The following is a 15,507-nucleotide window of genomic DNA, read 5'->3' as shown; positions in this document are numbered from 1 at the left end:
TAACTTGACCACTTTCTGATGTATGTTACGAGATAAATTGTTTTATTTTTTTTATTGTGTGTCATATTATAAATCATCCTTCCCGCTGAATCTTTTGTATGTTTTTCTGTATGTTCGCTATAATTAAAACCGCTTCAGAAATCACTATTTCTAAAGAAAGTTTCTTAATGTTTTTAGAACTATATATCTAAACCTCAGGTATACAATTATTTAAATATCCATGCGAAACATGGGGTAGGTCGCTAGTCTATTTATAAAAAAGTATTTAATTAGGGTTAAAATATAAAGGAACATAGAAGAAAATATAATTTATTATTTTATTTCCTTTATACGAGTATTTTACCTCCATGTATATATATACGTGCCTACGTAAGTACATGACCAACCATTACAATAGCAATATAACATCATAAAATGTAAATATAAAATTTCCAAGAAAAATAAATGCAAAATGCGGAAATGTGTTTATTTGTCAAACGTAAAATATGATCACTAAAGGTAAAGACTGAAAATATCCAGCAAGTACTTTATAGATAATGCATTTATTGCGTTTAAACTGATGTTAAATATAGACATGCAAATAATAATGGAAACTATCAAACATGTAAATTGTCTTTACGACCATAATAACCTTTTCCAAAAAAAACAAAACTGGTCTAAATACAAATTACTGATAAAGGCATTTATTCGGATTACAGACAGATATATACATAGCAATTAAGCCCCGGTGACATTAGCATACTGCGCTGTAATATGCCTTTTAGATAGTAGTAGGTATTATTTTTTTATTAATGAACCAACAATTAACATACCTTAACACATTATAACACACTAAGTTGTTTTTTTATGTATTTTATTATAATTTAGGGAATGACAGAAAAACTGTTCATCTACCTTATGTTAAGAGGTAACCGTCGCTAATATGTATTAACAGCACTACGAAGAACGATAACACATTTATATATTTCCGAATTTTCATATTACTGCACTACATATATATAAATATGTATATGTAATACATTAGACCTCACAACTCAAGATTCTAACGTCCCGAAAACGTTGTTTTACCATATAGATTTAAGTACTAATATAGCTATTAAAAACAATTTTCAATACCGTTAAAATAATTTAAATTTAATAAAAATGTACATAAAACGTAATAGAATAAAAAGATTTAAAACTAGTGATTAATGGATATCAGTGACCAATCCCTCAATGTTAAAAATATTCAGTTAGACAATTTTTTTCTATATTTATGTAAGATATCTAATTATAAATTCGCTAAATATTGTAATTTATTTCAAGTTTATTCGGTCATTCTAGGTCATCTAAACGCCGATTTTTTCTATATAAAACAAACTTAAATTATGTAGTACATTTACATAAACGATAAATTATAACAAAATTTCAGTTTAGTTTTAGAAGAGCGCACCTAAATTATAAACATGTTACTTTGTAGCATTGTGCTAAGTTGCCGTGCTCCTCAGGGGGAGCATTTCAAGTAATTTCAAGTTGGCAGCATTCGTGGCGGTGAGGAAATTAACCAAAGCATCTAAAACCCTACTATTACAGACGTACATACATTTACGCTACGGTAACTGAGGGTTCATACATATAATGGTATCGGCACATATTAGAAAAACTAAAATGCTAGATGTTGCTTATATCCAATTCATACGATAGCCACCAATTAACAATTGATAGAAATAATAGATCAATCAGCGATCTTCAAGCATTTTTTTAACTTATGACGTTTGTTGCCTATCATAGAAGAATATTAGGGATACATACAGATGACAAATCTGTAATACTACCAATTAAATAACGAAAGTATGAATCTACTTTTACCAAATTATATATATATATATTCTCCCTTTTTTTCTTTATTTTATTGAATCTAGGTAATGGTTATGCATTTGGTTGTATTAGGTGTTTTTTTTCTTTCAATATCATTGTTCTTTGCTTCACCGATACCTAAATACAATATATGAATATATAATTAAAAATATATGTTTTAAATTTGACGCGATTACGTATAAATAGACAAAATCACGGAATCTTACCACGTTTTATTTATTTTTATTGAGTTCCCAGTACTCAAGACTAAATTAAAATAGTTTAGTTACGCAGTAGTAATTACCTATATTGTTTTTGGATCACTAACCAAAGAACAATGATACCGAAATAAAAAATATATAATTACAAATACTTTACTACGGACATATACTTTAAGAAAATTGACAAAAATGGAAAATAAGATATCAAACTTTAAGTAAAAAACGACTCGTTACAATTCATCGTAAGTATTCTTATTATACAGAAATAACGTCGTCAGAATATGAATATCGTCCTATAATTTTTAATTACAATATTTAAGAATATTCCATTTATTTTGCGTATTCAAATGAACTTTCCGTTGGTTGTCGCTACAATGCTGTCTACATACAATCGGGTCAATGTACACCGATTACGACAAAAGTATAATGGTTAACCCAAATAATATTTATTGTTGAAATCACTATTAAAATTTTGTAGAATCAGATTTTATTCAAATTAAATATGGTGGATTATTCTCGTTTTTTTTTTAATATAGTTATAGTTTCTATTGTATAGATAAAACAGCAAAACGATAATATTAAGATAAGTCGTAGTACAATATAAAGCATGAAGACGGGTTGTATCCTCGTGATTGATGTAGACCGATGTAAAAAAAAGTACATGAAATCGCACGTATTATTAACTTTAATTCAAGACGAATTAAAAAAGATACATTATATTTATACAGTATAAAGTAATAGGTCGTATGTTCGATTATTTTTTTAATTCCATACTAACAATTAGGGAGCAGTGTAAGCAGATTCGAACCCACCCCGACGTCAGTTCGCTCCCACTCGCTCCCATTTCTAGCCAGTACCATTTCAGTACCACGCAGCCTCTCGTGGAGGTAGCATCGAACCGCGACATCCGAAACTACCCCATAGACTAGTTCGATATAGAACATTTGACGTGTGGAGTGCAGTGTATGTTAATATCTGTGCACCTGTTCATTTTTTAATGATAAATACTGCTTTTATTTTATTAACTTAAAATGTAAGTATAAATTAATTTAATATTAACTTAGACCTAATTCAGCTGATTTATAGTTTCTCTATAAGAAATATTAAAAAAAAAGTTTTATTATCTCTTAATAAAAACTTTTTTTTAAGATTTTGAAAAAAAATTTTTATAGAAATGTTTAATATTATAATAATATTATATTTGTTAATTTTTTGGGGTCTCTCAAAATATGTTACGAATGATAAAATACATAATGTAAAAGGTTACGAAAAAATATATAAGCAGTAACTGAACCTTACAATATATAGCAATGTATATGCTATATATCATACGGGTATCCATAATAATATCCACTATTATGCATCTTATTTCTATTAGGTACCGTCATAACATTAAAGGTAAAAAAATGGTGCTGATTCATCACCAATACCGACGGAAGAGCACTTGTTAAATAACTAAACAAATGAACTATAAATATGTATTTGGCATTACTGACTGCATGAGATTTGATCGTACTCATTTTATTTTAAATGTCCCACTACCACCCTAGATTTTGTTTCATGTAATTCTTCTGACATACCTATATATGTATATGACTTTTATTTCTTATATTCAAAGCCTATGCTTGACAGATGTTTACTTAAGTATTTTTTAATGGAATTTAATGAAAAAATATGGAAAATGAATTATTAACAGAAAAAGAGATTTCTTGTTATAACAAGAAATTTCTTTTATATCATTTTTATTTGGATTAGCCTCAGTAATGTAAATCGAATCGAAATCCAATTGAAAGGCTATAATTAATTCTTGTACTTTAAAAGAAAGATTAGGAATTCTATAAATATGCTACTTTCTTTTTAACAATATGATTTTCTCGTTGTACTAAAGCTTCATAATTGAAATAATATCTACATATAGTTGCAATAATCGGCCTTAATCTTTCTTTGTATGTATTTCCATCACTGTCATATATTTTGTTCAGCATCAGAAAAAATAATTAGATTACCATCGGATAATTAGCTGTCATTAGCTATTTGACTTATCTACTGCCGACAAAGAGCTGTAATTATGATGTTTTCATTAATTAACATATTTATCATATTTTTCTCAATAGCTTTATATTAAAAAAATATATCTTATTTAAGTGTAACATACATACATCAGTCATGTTTGCTATTATGGTATAAAAAAAACTCAAAAGCGCTTGAAAAACTAATTGATTTTTCCTATTAATAGAATAATAAAATTATGAAAGACAGTCATTAATTACGTCCAATTCAGTAAAAGTAAATGGTTATCGATTATTGTAGAATAAGACAGTTTTCAACCGAACCGTGTAATTGTAATATATTTACTGGTTAATAAGTAGGTATATTGGACATTGTATAAAATACTACATATGTTCTTCTATTACATTTTCGGTAATTGTTGTGTTCTGTAAAACGTTTTCCGGGTAATCCAGATTATAATAAAAGTAAAAACTATTTTAAACATTTAAAATTTGATAAAAATTAAAACTTAATAACCAGGATTGAAAAACATATCATTTTATATTAATATATAGTGGATGAACTTTTGTGTGTGTAATTTAAACAATATTTCCGCAAAAAATCTGATCATTGATTCTTACAAGAATTGAGTACATAGTCCTAAAACATGTCGCGATTAATTAATGAAATGGACAGAGCAGAATGCACTTTTACGTGATAAATTTTCGTAAGAGACCGGTCGGACACGCTACGGGGTGTTTATGACCATAATCGCGCTGCTGTAATATATATTTTTACAAATAAAATGTAAGATTATATGTTTCTATCTTCTCTATGCGTTCCTGAACCTTTCAGCGTATCTTGATAAAGCTTTGGTGAGTTTATTCTACGTATACTGACGAAAGTCCCTGGTAAAAAAATACTCTATCTATATTAAGCTTTATTTATCGGTTTATATAGTCGTTAGTAAACTACAATTTCCTAATCTGACCGATCGATACATGTATTCCATGAGACTCTAAAATCTGATGGCAAAAGCTAGTAATAACTAAAAACACTATGCGAAATGTCATTAAAGTGAACTTGTCAATATCATAAAATTATTTCGATAACAAACTTTTGTAATTTAAGTAACATTACTCAAGAGACTTAAGGAATTACCCTTAATATTCGAAACCATAAGCGCGAAGTGATCACATAAAGTGAAAAAGTTTCGCTACTAAGCAAAGGTTTTTTTAGATTTATCGACATCATTCCAGAGTTTTCGTTAGTTATCAAGCTATATCATTTGCTTTTATATTTCGAGACTTTAACTATTTATATTTTGGACCGATAACATTTTTTTTAAATTGCGGGACAATTTTATGACCAGATTCCACCAATATAAATGAAAATATTTTTTAGACTATGTTTGGTACTCTTTCTTACAAAGACTATTAGGATTAGACGGTAAACTGATAGATATTCTAATTTAACATATACGATTCTTTTATGGGATATACATATGTATATAAGTGAAATGAAATAATAGTGAGCTAATTTAGTAGATATATTACCTAATTTGGATGTTGTTAATATTTTCACATCCTCTGTTTTGGGTTTCTATTACAGAAATATTTATGTAGGTAAATGATCCTACTAGTTTAGTGAGGAAAGGTCTTTGAGGAATTGTCCTACCGCTACTTGCAAGCCGTTCCTCAAAGCTCTATGCCTACGGTCCTTTTCAAAATAGTGCTTAGCAAAATGGAACATAAAATAATACTCGAGATATAATGTCTTTTAATTTACCATTTTAAAACTACTTCTCCAAATTTATCTGAAATACTACACTTTACCGTTAAACATTTTAAACAGTACCTACGTTGAAGAATCCAATAATTATTTATTACTAGCTGTGCCCGCTGTTTCACCTGCGTTAAATTTAAATATAAAATATAGCCTATCTGTTATTCTGGTACATAAGGTCTAATATTACTAATCCGTTCAGTAGTTTTTCCAAGAAGAGTTTGTTGTTGTTGAGAATGTTTGTTACATCCATACTTATAAACTTTCGCGTTTATAATATTATTAAGACTAAAAGTAAGATGAACTTCTTTAATCAATAAATTATAAATTCTCATTAAAATTTTCTTTAGAGCATCGTTATAGTAGTTAACGACACTGGTTTAACCTTCAAACGTCGAGAGTTGAAATCCAACGGACACAAAAACGTATATGTATTCGTCAATATTTTCTTACTGACTTTCCTGCTATGGATACACCGATAACAAACCAGATTGAAACGAGAAACGCTAGTTAGCTGACCCAGTGCCATGTTGAACCCAAATATCGGAATATGGGTCGTGAAAACTTATATATTTATATTTATTTCTTACTTTGAATATATTTATTATTTACCTTTGCTAACACTGTTTCTAAATCATATTATTACTGTATTATTTGTACAAAAAAAATATCTTCATTACATTAATATTTAAATTTATTTCTTATAAACTTGTTAAGTGAGCATTTAAATGATAAAGAGAATGTTTCTTATATATTGTAATCGACATACGTTTTCTAAACATATGCATATGCATTGATGTTCCACATAGTAGGTAATATTATTCTGTGTACAGAAATTATTCTACTCTCTTTTAGCATATATAGTCATAGACGGGAATAACTGTTATTGGCAAGTTCTATTGCAGATTCTAAAGCTGTAATATCTTATCTCAATTGTTATCCATCATAATAAGGCATAATAATGGCTGTAGTAAATAAAAAAAATTAAACATATCACGCATTGAATTACAGATAATTTAAATAAATAGTAAGTTACTTAAATACTGGAGATTCTTACTAATTTGTTGAATTATATTTAAAATATTAAAGTATAAATAAATTTTCACGTCAAATCTTTACGTTATACATACATAGTATCTATTTGATGTGACATCGATTTGATTACAATGCAATTGCGTGAAAAGTCAGTATGCAGGTCTAAAATTTTCACTAGTGCTTTGTATAGGGCATCATAGGGCAACATTGAACACTTTTATTATGTTTTCGGTAAAACTGGATATTACTTAAATTTGTCAACCAATTTTGGATGAATGGAAAAAGTAGTATTACTACCTAGCGTTGTGTGTCGTAGATAGATTTGTACCAATCTGTTAAGTGGATACAAAAGAAAAATCTTAATATTGAATGTATTTGTGATAAGATATTGTAAATGAATGTGTGTATAGATATTATGGGAATATCTCTAGTTTGTTAAATTAAATAATAATACAAATATAATACAATTATTTTTAAATATTTTTTGTACCTATAGAATATCTCTATATTCTATAGGTAACTATATATGCAGTCATAAAAATGTAAAAAAAACATCCTATCCTCATAGTCTTAGTATTTCTTTATTCAGCCAATGTTTCTCTCAGTATTGTGATTTAGAAGTATTTATATCTACATAATAATATTATCTTAAATGAATGGACATACTTATTCAACAATTTTATTTTATGTTCAAAGAAGATCTAAAGATCTTCACGTTACAGAAATATACATAATACATAAATATTTCTAAACATTGTTATGTGAATAAAAGCCTCAGGCTAGCGACGCCTCTTATGAATAATACTCCACTACTACGTCCTTAACTCAGAAGGGTTTTATTAACAAACTTCTAAGGTTTCACGCGATGTTTATCTTTTGAAGTTATTGGCTAAGCAGTTTATTTTGAGATTATCTTATGTTAATATTAAGGTACAAAGGTATTATCTGTTTACATAACATATTGTTGACGTTAAGATAATTTATAGATTTTTAATATCTTTATTTTTTCTAATGTTGACCATCATCCTTCTGTATTATCCACTAGGTACATAATACCAATTGCTTTGGGATATTACAAAATATTTTTTTTAATCGTTTTTATTTTTGAATTGAAAAAGTATTACAGTTTTACATTCAACTTAAAATATATGCCGCTGATGATTATGAAAAAATGATATGAATATCTAGAACAAATGGACACAAGCAATTCTTTTTCATAATATATAGTATTTGTTATAAAATAATTTAACCGACTCAATGAAGTTAATTTTATACTTCAAATTCATTTTATAGTCCAAGTTATTTGCAGTGGTTTGCTAGTTCAGTAATAAAACATCTGCTCTATAGTTCAAGGCATAAACTATTACTTGCTTGAAGTTTACTTTATATTACATGCCTTTAAACTTCTTCAATCTTAAAGTTTTGCAGTATAAATAATCTGAAATTGATAATATAGCAAATTACAAAATACCCACTAATAATGTAGTAGTAATTAATAATTTTTAATTAATGATTTGATTTCTTGATGATTGATTGAATTAATGATATTTTCAATAAATTGTCATAATTACCCTCAAATAGAGCACTGGACAATTTAGGAAACGATAGTTTTATTGTTTAACTAAACGGGCCATTTGTTGGTATTGGTAAACAATTACAGTAGTCTATGGTCACCTGAAATACTAGAGATATTTCAAGCGTGTTAGCAAACCTTACGAAACCTTAATGTACCCATCTTGAAAAAACCTATCCGTTAGTCTAGAGAAAATGTAGACATATAGTTTATTTTGAGTGTGTGTGCAAAAAATGATAATCAGATAAAAAATCTATTTTTTTTATTCTAGCATAGTATACAAATGTTTTGAAAATAACTCTCGCATCAAAACTTGTGGTGCGAATATTCTATATATAATCGTTGCATAATATATTAGTATTATATATCTCCTTCTACCTTGTTATAAATGATAATTTCAACTTCAAAATATAAAAAATTTTATTTATCTTTAGTTTCAACTGATGTATATGTTCTAGCAAAATTCTTATAATATTTAGTGTTTCCTTTATAAATTCCATTGATCTCCATTAAAAATAAATTATTAACTATTGATATTTAGAATACCACGGGCAAAAGTTGCAGCTTTAACTAGTTATAGATATAATACAAACAACGTAGTTCATCATAAATCATGAATCGATAGTATTAACCAATTAACTACACGGAGATCAAGTTTAATAGATGAATGGTGGTTATCAAGACAAGAACGTAGGTTATCTTGACGGGTCGGCCTAAAGACATGTCAAATCAAATTACTTATTCAGAAATAGACCACAATGGGTGTCCTTGAATCCCCGTCATACCCGTATTTGTACCGTGACCTATGATCATTTTACTAGTGACATTTCAAGTCTATATTTATACTTAGTGGGTCATTGACTTTGGTTTTATTTAGATCAGTAAATTAATATCAACTAACGGATTTCGCGGTGCTTTATTTAATACAAAATAAAAGGATAATCAAGGACGATATTCTATTTCAATCTTGTATATATCCCTAATCTAAAAAATACGTAGAGCATTGTTTCAGGTGTCAATAAGAATTTAATAAATTTTATATAATTTATTAAATTCTTATTATATATATACAATACTTTTATACAATTCACGTTACATAAGAAGTTACTATATATTATTGTGTTCGTGTAAGTGTAAAACATATAAACTTCATTTTAATTTTAACACGTCTTTTAAAAACTTGCGTTTAAAACCTCAATACATTTTATATCTTAACCACTAAGTGAACGACGATGATTTTTAGGGACGTATGAAAGCTAACCTGACATTGTATATTATTATTAATGGGGTCAGTAGTTCTCACAATCAAATGTTCAAACAATGAGTATTGTCATCCAGATTATATCATCATAAGCACCAACCAAATTTCAGTCAAGTGTAATAATGAAATTTAGGTTAAATGTTGGTGCAATGTATGAATAACTGAGTTAGCTTAGAAGATAAAATATTCAAATCCAGATTTGAAAGTTAAGGTCTCCATATCTTTATGCGATTGTAATAGTACTTTATTCTACACAGAGCAAAAGACAATTAATACCAATTCAAACGAAAAATATATAACTTAACAATACAAGAGAAAACTACTTGGATTGCCAATAGATTATTGAAATCTGTTGAGTGTTACGGAAGAAACTATATCCCAGAAACCGTTGAAATGAATATCTTTTTATGGCAGACTCTAGTCGGTTTTTAGTTTTTATTTAATACAATAATCAGTACTTTTGCGATAAAGGGGCACCAAGTTAAAGGCCATTTACATGGATTACCAAAGTCATTTCGGCTAGCGATACACGATACCTTAAATAATGTTATTCCGGTGTATGACACGCAATACATTTCTATTTTCAATGTTTAATTAATAACTTTTAGCACACAAATCGTTTACGTACACATCGATTAGTGTTTGTAGAATACTATGAATAATTTATTTCCTGTAATAAATTACATGCTATTTAATTGGCATTAGAAACTTTCTTACTTGCAATTTAGGAAACTTCTAAATTGCAAACAAGAAATAACATAAATTTGTTTAGAGACACTTAGTTATTAATATATACATTTAATTTTCTCCAATAGGGTCTATCGCAAACCGTATTCTTCTGTTCCCCATAGAATATAACGCCATGTCTTTTTTTCCTAAAAACCTTTTTATGAAGTAAAGCGACAGCGACTTTGTTTTATACTATGTAATGAAGTACAAATTTATTCATACATATGTATACAAATGTATAATTATTGCAATATGATTACGCTGTTTAGCTTTAAGTATTATATAAATATCCCTATATATATACACAGTACATAGTAAAATCTTACTACTATTAAGCAAAGCGTTCCAGGTTGAATGAAACCATATTGAATAATGCATTATTCATGAGTACAAAACTCTGACCGAACTATAAGAACTACCTATTCTTGTTTAATATAGTTTATACCATTTCTAATAGTTGTTAAATAATACTTTTAGTTTCAAAATTAATTCTAGAAGGAAATTCAATATGAGGGTTTTTGTATAAATAAATGTTTACGTTATATATAGCGTAAATATTTATTTAATTAATTTTGTGTTTAGAGAATATATTCTCTGTAATATATTTTCTTGTTTATATATGTAATAGTAGTAGTAAATAGAAATAAGTTAATGTTTTCGTAACACTGCCTTCTAAAATTTATTTCAATCATAATATCTTTTTCAATCATAATAATTATGTATTTCAATCACAAAATTTTAGATAAAAAAAAAGATAATTTATCTTTTTTTATCTTAAAGTTTTTTTTTATGTTTAGTCTACATCCACTAGTATTATAGAGTGCAGAATTTTATATGAGAAAAGGAAACTCTTTAAAAATTGCTCTAATATTAAGTATTTTATCACTGTTTAAAAGTTAAATTAATACAGAGTAACAAACTATTACATATATTTATCAGGCATAAATATAATATTATCATAATACAAAAATTAGTGATGAGTCCAATCCGAGCAGAGAAGGATGGGTCACTAATTAGTAGAATAAAACAATCAAATCTAAACGAAATCGGTAATTACACCATCATATATATAGTCACAAAAAATCGTTTCAGTGATTATACATGAAGTTTGGAGTAGAGGCTCAATCAATAAATTTAAAAATCACTATTTACTTCAATAGCATAAAATCAGGTTCGTTAAACAGTATTAACCCAAACTTGCCTTTCGTTTAGGACTACGATGGAGAATTGGGATCATAGAATATATTATACAGAGTGAAAAGGATATGCATATCACGTCGAAGATGAATAGGCAGTAATTTTAACTGATTACGAAATACAGAAACATGATCGAACTTACGCAGACCAGTGATAACTTTGATTGGTATATTTTGAAGGCATTTGAATTTGTTCAGAATCTATTCACTCGCATCAATAAATTCAACATCAGTATAGTCGAGAATGGGGAGATTAATAGATAGAGCAAGCATAATTTAGGTATTAGCACAGAGAGCACCAAGTAGGATGTCAAAACTAATAGAGTTGAAGGCATATGTAAAATAGTAAGTTACGTAACCAAAAAAATTTAAGAGTACAGCAGTACGTGGTATTTTTTACAAAGAATAAATGAGGCACTGAAACACCAGTGTGCATGATCACCACCAATATATGACATTTGACAGGTGACAGACAGTTCATTTCCATAACCCACAGATAAACAATGTGTACAGGAAATTTACCTATATACTCTTTAAACAAATATCGAGTTGCTTTTTTATAAACACTATCATTACCTTTACCTATCTTATAAAAATATAGGTACTAATAAACTAATAGATGTATATTTAAACTTACATATACTTTGCAGTGTAATTAGAACTTATATTTTATAAAACAATAAACGCATTCAGAAGTAAAGTACATATAATGATTTTATTAGTAATGACGGTTTACAGTACCACAGATTATCTTAAAATATAATAGATAATTCATTAGAGAAGGGGGCTCATCTTTAAGAAAGTAACTAATAACTAACTCCTAACATAAATGTCGATGTTTAACTAAGTATGGACTGAGTTAAAGATGATATATATAAAAAGAGAATAAGCTCAAATATGACTGTAGGGATGACTGAAAGAAGATAACATACTGTGACGATTCCAAATAATGGGATAAAAGGAATTACTGATAACAATGGTACACTTAGACTACCAGTCTGTTATAATACGACTGCAGTAGAATATATATACTATATATATAATTTTATTCTGTCTCTTCTATAAATAGGTACATTAAATGTAAATTTCAGTCTCTCGATGTGTTCAGTGATGATAAATTGCATTCTACCAAGTCTTCTCTGCGTCTGTTTCTTTTTACAGAATTGGTTCAAACTCATTCACTTGTGTTTAAATTTTTAAAATACTCTACTGAAAGCATCAGAAAGCTTTAAATTTTCAAAGATACTTTTTTAAATTTAATATTTGCTGACTAATTACGTAATAACTTAGTACACATTTAAATAAAATTTGTAGAATTATTAAATAAATGTTCTTAATGAAACATGAAACAGATTCATTCTTTTACTAGTGTCTGTAAGTTATAGTTATGAAGACCATTATGAAGACAAATTTAAAATTTCTATCCTAATATATATGAAACTTTCTATTATAATTGACTATATAATTATTACTTGATGGCCTCGATGGTTTAATGGTTTAGCACAGCGCTTTACTTCCAAAGGTACACAGTTTGGGTAAGGGTTTGATTCCTCGGACGGCACAAATATTTATATTCATGATGATGATTGTTTGTATCGGTCTGGGTATTTTCTATGTATAATGTGTGTATCTACCCAAAAAAAATCTATGTTTTTATATCAGTTATCTATAATAGTACGCATAACACAAGCTTTAGGTAGCTTAACTTGGGCTAGATGCCGCTGTGTGTATCGTTCTTAGATTATATTATTGTTATACATAGATTTCTTTAGAAACTTCTCATTAAAGGATTCATAACGGATGAGCCTTCGAATAAAAAAAAGCTTATTATACAGAACTCCTTATATGAGGGACGCTGACAGGCTCGAAATTGCCTATTTTTAAATATTTACATTTTGTGATTATATTTTATCATGCCTTAGTTTATATAATCTTGCCTTTCTGATCGACATTGTTTGCTCTGCATATATTTCTATATTTTATTATTTACATCTTCTATTACGCCACTTGATTATTACCAGTATTGGCTGCATCGACCTCGGCACTCTATACTGAATATTGTTTGAAATTATTGATTACAGATCTCTGTAGACTAATGTCATACGAAAACAGAGAATCAGATATAGATATATTCTTAAATATTAAATCATTTATAACAGAGTACCTACACAGTTCAAGTAAATATTTATGTATATACATATTATATTACTATATCTGATTACATCGTCAAGGAGCAAGGAGCATAGAGCGTGAGATTACGCGCATTTTGCTTCATAATCCTAATTCTGCTGTAAATTAATAAACCTACAGCCTTCAGAGAACTCTCAAGTAGGTAAATACTTATTTGCTATGGGAAGTGATTAAACGGGTAACATATTATCATTTAATACGTAATAATAATGAACAAAATATATACCGTGTCGTATTAAATAATGTAAATACAATCTATATATATTTATAAATTAAAATCAATTTTAATAAAAATATTATATGACTTAATTTAAGAGTTTTTAACAGGTAACCATGTCATGAACGTGTAAAATAACCGTAATTATTATTATTTACACGTTCATGGATACAATTTACATATTGGTAAATTGTACTTTTTTTTTAATTTTCCTTGATTATATATAACCAATTATGTGTATATTGTTGACACGTTAAATAATTCGTAAATGTATTGCAATTTCGTAACTTAATTGCACTTAATGACATTTTAATAAATTTGTTGTAATATTTAGTAACTGGGCATCACACGTCTATATTCTTTGTATTAATAACATATATAATGACCATGTGAGAAGCAAATCTGTAAATTAAATTGAAATTAAACACCATTTTTTTTACAAAAATAAGTACACTTAATGTCCATTTAATAATAAATAAGTAATTCACATTAGGTTATTTTAGCACTTTTTTTATAATTATAAACCCAAAGGTTGATTTTTTGTCAAAATAATCTTTTTATGTAAGTAGTTACTACAATACAAGTTTTGAGCAGAAAAATTTAATTCAATAGTGAATTTAGTCATTTATTCTTTTTAAATTGATACATCGCCTATTTATCAAAAAATATACGTAAAAATTCTTAAGAGCCACATCAATATTACGTCACAGTAACCACCCCAATACTAGTATAAACTGTTATAGCAAGTAGGTATTATTAGATTACCCACTATTTTCTTGAAAGTAAATACAATACAATTTTAAACAACTGAAGAAGGATCTCTTGAGCGTTACTGTGATTTACTTTTAATTATTTATATAGACACTTAAAAGTTTTTATGCCTGCAATTTAACTTCCTTTACTTAGGTAAAATTTGTAAGTAACTTTCAAATCAGTTTCCGTTATGAATAATTATTAAAATTTTCCATGCATCCATGTACAGGAAGGAAGTAATAGCTAGTACAATAAAAGCGTTCTAAAAAGAAAAGAAGAAAATTATCTCTTTTAGGTTCTTTGTGTCAAATTATTTTAACAACTTTATTTTATAGTAAATATTGTTTATCTATTTAAACCGTAAAAATGGCAAACTTCATTTAGATATTGCATAGATGTTTGAATTTACATGTGTAAATTATGTTCACATTTCAGCGTACCTATATACAGTATTCTAACAATACCCTACCCTACCTTTCTCAAAGCATAAAAGTAAATTTTGTCTGGATACAATCCTCGGCCCCTGTCTATCATGTTTTCAAAGAGATCCACACAATGCATATTATGGGAATGTAATCTAAAAGAAAAATATATATTTGCTCTAAAACTTCTAGTGTCCACAAAGTAGAGAGATTGATTTATAAAGGGTACACACATAAGTTAGTACTACATAATATCAAATTACATAATGCCTAAATTATAGAAGAATATTTAATCTTTAT

The 15,507-nt window shown here is 27.6% G+C and overlaps 1 protein-coding gene across 2 annotated transcripts in view; it reads left to right on the top strand.

The window, feature by feature from the left end:
* Nucleotides 1–2,939: 2,939 nt before the first annotated feature.
* Nucleotides 2,940–15,507, top strand: part of LOC131854410 (endoglucanase-like) — a 31,340-nt gene continuing 18,772 nt past the window's right edge. For both annotated transcript variants that reach the window (XM_059205534.1, XM_059205528.1), the window contains exon 1: nt 2,940–3,090. The gene's annotated coding sequence lies outside the window, so the exon portion shown is untranslated. The remainder of the gene's footprint in view (nt 3,091–15,507) is intronic.

The sequence above is a fragment of the Achroia grisella genome, unplaced genomic scaffold (assembly GCF_030625045.1).
Source record: "Achroia grisella isolate CSIRO2021 unplaced genomic scaffold, CSIRO_AGI_Agris_v1 utg1186, whole genome shotgun sequence".
In the NCBI taxonomy this organism is placed as follows: domain Eukaryota; kingdom Metazoa; phylum Arthropoda; class Insecta; order Lepidoptera; family Pyralidae; genus Achroia; species Achroia grisella.
The sequence above is the reverse complement of the archived record's forward strand: the minus strand, read 5'-3'. Positions and strand labels throughout refer to the sequence as shown.